Source organism: Caenorhabditis briggsae (assembly GCF_000004555.2).
Source record: "Caenorhabditis briggsae complete genome, chrIV, whole genome shotgun sequence".
In the NCBI taxonomy this organism is placed as follows: domain Eukaryota; kingdom Metazoa; phylum Nematoda; class Chromadorea; order Rhabditida; family Rhabditidae; genus Caenorhabditis; species Caenorhabditis briggsae.
This window is the reverse complement of record NC_013487.2, coordinates 7,587,277-7,592,614: the sequence shown is the minus strand read 5'-3', so window position 1 is coordinate 7,592,614 and position 5,338 is coordinate 7,587,277.

Below are 5,338 nucleotides of genomic sequence, written 5' to 3'. Positions count from 1 at the left end.
TCAGGAGCAGACTTCCAGCAATCATTCGATCATGAAGTCACTTACGAACGATCATCACCACTTCTTGAGCCAGTTGAGGAACCAGTAATGGATCTGAAAGATCCGGAACTGACTCAGGAAGAGATTGACCTCATTGCTTGGATCGAGAAGATTGCTGAACAGTCTTCATTCGAACAATCGGCTGCACCACCGACACGTCCACGTGTGCCAATCAGAATGGCAACAGTTGATGAACCAGTGATTGTCACTGAAGCTCATGAGGATGAAGACAGATCCAGTGCCACGTCAGGAGCAGACTTCCAGCAATCATTCGATCATGAAGTCACTTACGAACGATCATCACCACTTCTTGAACCAGTTGAGGAACCAGTAATGGAACCGAAAGAACCGGAACTGACCCAGGAAGAGATTGTCCACATTGCTTGGATCGAGAAGATTGCTGAACAGTCTTCATTTGAACAAATGACTGCACCACCGACACGTCCACCTGTACCAATCAGGATACCAACAGTTGATGAACCAAACATCGTCACTGAAGCTCATGAGGATGAAGACAGATCCAGTGCCACGTCAGGAGCAGACTTCCAGCAATCATTCGATCATGAAGTCACTTACGATCGATCATCACCACTTCTTGAACCAGTTGAGGAACCAGTAATGGAACCGAAAGAGCCGCAACTGCCCCAGGAAGAGATTGACCACATTGCTTGGATCGAGAAGATTGCTGAACAGTTTTCATTCGAACAAATGACTGCACCACCGACACGTCCACCTGTACCAATCAGAATGGCAACAGTTGATGAACCAAACATCGTCACTGAAGCTCATGAGGATGAAGACAGATCCAGTGCCACGTCAGGAGCAGACTTCCAGCAATTATTCGATCATGAAGTCACTTACGAACGATCATCACCACTTCTTGAACCAGTTGAGATACCAGTAAAGGAACCGAAAGAACCGGAACTGACCCAGGAAGAGATTGACCACATTGCTTGGATCGAGAAGATTGCTGAACAGTCTTCATTCGAACAAATGACTGCACCTCCGTCTCGTCCACCTGTACCAATCGAAATGGCAACAGTTGATGAACGAGTGATTGTCACTGAAGCTCATGAGGATGAAGACAGATCCAGTGCCACGTCAGGAGCCGACTTCCAGCAATCATTCGATCATGAAGTCACTTACGAACGATCATCACCACTTCTTGAATCAGTTGAGATACCAGTAAAGGAACCGAAAGAACCGGAACTGACTCAGGAAGAGATTGACCACATTGCTTGGATCGAGAGTATTGCTGAACAGTCTTCATTCGAACAATCGGCTGCACCTCCGTCTCGTCCACCTGTACCAATCGAAATGGCAACAGTTGATGAACGAGTGATTGTCACTGAAGCTCATGAGGATGAAGACAGATCCAGTGCCACGTCAGGAGCCGACTTCCAGCAATCATTCGATCATGAAGTCACTTACGAACGATCATCACCACTTCTTGAATCAGTTGAGATACCAGTAAAGGAACCGAAAGAACCGGAACTGACCCAGGAAGAGATTGACCACATTGCTTGGATCGAGAAGATTGCTGAACAGTCTTCATTCGAACAAATGACTGCACCACCGACTCGTCCACCTGTACCAATCAGAATGGCAACAGTTGATGAACCAGTGGTTGTCACTGAAGCTCATGAGGATGAACACAGATCCAGTGCCACGTCAGGAGCAGACTTTCAGCAATCATTCGATCATGAAGTCACTTACGAACGATCATCACCACTTCTTGAACCAGATGAGGTACCAGTAATGGAACCGAAAGAACCGGAACTGACCCAGGAAGAGATTGACCACATTGCTTGGATCGAGAAGATTGCTGAACAGTCTTCATTCGAACAAATGACTGCACCACCGACACGTCCACCTGTACCAATCAAAATGGCAACAGTTGATGAACCAGTGGTTGTCACTGAAGCTCATGAGGATGAAGACAGATCCAGTGCCACGTCAGGAGCAGACTTCCAGCAATCATTCGATCATGAAGTCACTTACGAACGATCATCACCACTTCTTGAACCAGTTGAGGAACCAGTAATGGAACCGAAAGAACCGGAACTGACCCAGGAAGAGATTGACCACATTGCTTGGATCGAGAAGATTGCTGAACAGTCTTCATTCGAACAAATGACTGCACCACCGACACGTCCACCTGTACCAATCAAAATGGCAACAGTTGATGAACCAGTGGTTGTCACTGAAGCTCATGAGGATGAAGACAGATCCAGTGCCACGTCAGGAGCAGACTTCCAGCAATCATTCGATCATGAAGTCACTTACGAACGATCATCACCACTTCTTGAACCAGTTGAGATACCAGTAATAGAACCGAAAGAACCGGAACTGACCCAGGAAGAGATTGACCACATTGCTTGGATCGAGAAGATTGCTGAACAGTCTTCATTCGAACAAATGACTGCACCACCGACACGTCCACCTGTACCAATCAAAATGGCAACAGTTGATGAACCAGTGGTTGTCACTGAAGCTCATGAGGATGAAGACAGATCCAGTGTCACGTCAGGAGCAGACTTCCAGCAATCATTCGATCATGAAGTCACTTACGAACAATCATCACCACTTCTTGAACCAGTTGAGGAACCAGTGATGGAACCGAAAGAACCGGAACTGACTCACGAAGAGATTGACCACATTGCTTGGATCGAGAAAATTGCTGAACAGTCTTCATTCGAACAAATGACTGCACCACCGACTCGTTCACCTGTACCAATCAGAATGGCAACAGTTGATGAACCAGTGATTGTCACTGAAGCTCATGAGGATGAAGACAGATCCAGTGCCACGTCAGGAGCAGACTTCCAGCAATCATTCGATCATGAAGTCACTTACGAACGATCATCACCACTTCTTGAACCAGTTGAGGAACGAGTAATGGAACCGAAAGAACCGGAGCTGACTCAGGAAGAGATTGACCACATTGCTTGGATCCAGAGAATGGCTGAACAGTCTTCATTCGAGCAAACGACTGCACCACCAACTCGTCCACCTGTACCAATCAGAATGGCAACAGTTGATGAACCAAACATCGTCACTGAAGCTCATGAGGATGAAGACAGATCCAGTGCTACGTCAGGAGCAGACTTCCAGCAATCATTCGATCATGAAGTCACTTACGAACGATCATCACCACTTCTTGAACCAGTTGAGGAACGAGTAATGGAACCGAAAGAACCGGAGCTGACTCAGGAAGAGATTGACCACATTGCTTGGATCCAGAGAATGGCTGAACAGTCTTCATTCGAGCAAACGACTGCACCACCAACTCGTCCACCTGCACCAATCAGAATGGCAACAGTTGATGAACCAAACATCGTCTCTGAAGCTTATGAGGATGAAGACAGATCCAGTGCCACGTCAGGAGCAGACTTCCAGCAATCATTCGATCATGAAGTCACTTACGAACGATCATCACCACTTCTTGAACCAGTTGAGGAACCAGTAATGGAACCGAAAGAACCGGAACTGACCCAGGAAGAGATTGACCACATTGCTTGGATCCAGAGAATGGCTGAACAGTCGTCATTCGAACAATCGGCTGCACCACCAGTCTCGTGGAATCGTGAAGTGTTCAAATCGGAATGTTCCAGTCGCCATGATCCATCTGAGCAAATTGAAAATGTCGGTAGCTCATCTCCCACTACTAGTGAAGAACAAGACAACCAAGACAACATATACGACAGAACGACTCCATTGTTGTTTTCCGATCAAGACTCGTTTGAGAAAGAAATCACGGTAGATGATGCCCCGCAATCTCAAACTGAAAACAACTGGGCCGAATTTGGTGATAATTTCCCTGTTCCTGTAGTGGATTGGCCTACAAACAGTCATTTCACAAAGTATCAACCTGGATCAGACCAACCCATTTCGGATGTTGTAATTAAGAAAAACAGCAGAGATCTTTCGAGAGATTTGGTGTTTACACGAGATGTAATTACTGAAGAAGATGAAAACGATGTTCTGGCGGAGAGTTTTGTGAAAAAAACTGAAATTTCCAATAATTTTTGGAAGAAATCTTCAATTCCGGTGGTGCGCATTGAATGCGTATCAGATGAAAAGCTGGATGACGAGGATGAGGTACACGTGTTAGTCGAAGAATTGATAGATAGCAGAGAGAAGGTTGATTTGAGAAATGAAGCCGATGATGAACAGAAAGACGAACTCTATGGAGAACCAGGAGATGAAGAATCAGATCATGAAGAGTTGAAACATTGTTCATCTCAATATTCAATCGATGCTTCTCTTCCTCCGTTTCATCAGTATGCTGCATGTCCTTCAATCACCCCCTCGGAAGGAGATGATCGATTATCTGATACTGGGCAACCGATAACGGATGAGATGTATAATGAGAATGTGAATAGACACATCGAGCAGTTATCTTCGTTGGCTTCTCTGTCGAGAACAGCTCTTCCAATAGTCGAAATTCGAATCGATGAACCAACAAGTGAATCGTCTGCCCAACAGTTAGATGATGTATCAGAAGCAACGTCTTTAGCGGAACAAGAGGGAATTTTAGCTGATGAAGAATTATCTCAAGATGAACGGGAACAAACTGATCTTCTTGATTTCGACAAACCAATGCAACATCCTGGATTGGCATACCGAGATAATGAACCAGAAGGAATCACGGAAGAGGAAAGATTGCACATCGAGAGAGTTATGGCGAGGGCAGCGGAAGATCTCAAAAAACCTTTTGAAGAATTTTCGAATGAAGGAAATGAAGCTGAATGTTTAAAGCAGCCGACAGATGTATGGAGACAGTCGATTGCTGAGTCGGATATAACTGAAGAGGAAAGATTGCACATCGAGAAAATTGCAGCAATGGCAGCTGAGGATTTCAAACACCCCGAATCGAATTTAGAGCCTGAATACTCTCCAGCTGAAAAAGAGCATATTGCAAGGATGGCGGCAATAACTCCAATCCTTTACACATCTGCACACGCTTCAATGGAAATGGAATTATCTCAAGAGGAACGAGAACATATAGAGCGGATGGCTGCAAAGGCTGCTGAAAATTTTGGTCAACTGTATATTGTAAAGTCAGCCACCAATGATTCTGCATTAGAATCTGAGTGGACTTCAAAAAACAAGAGCAGTTTCAACGAGATTGAGGAAGCACCAGGAAGTTCTAAACTTACCCAAGAAGAAGTAGATCATATTGAAGAAATAGCTGAATTGGCAGTTATAGGATCCGAAATACCAATTTTTGAAGAAATTGAGAAATCAGATGAACCGAAAATGATTGAGGACGAAGTGATATATACTCCAATGACTA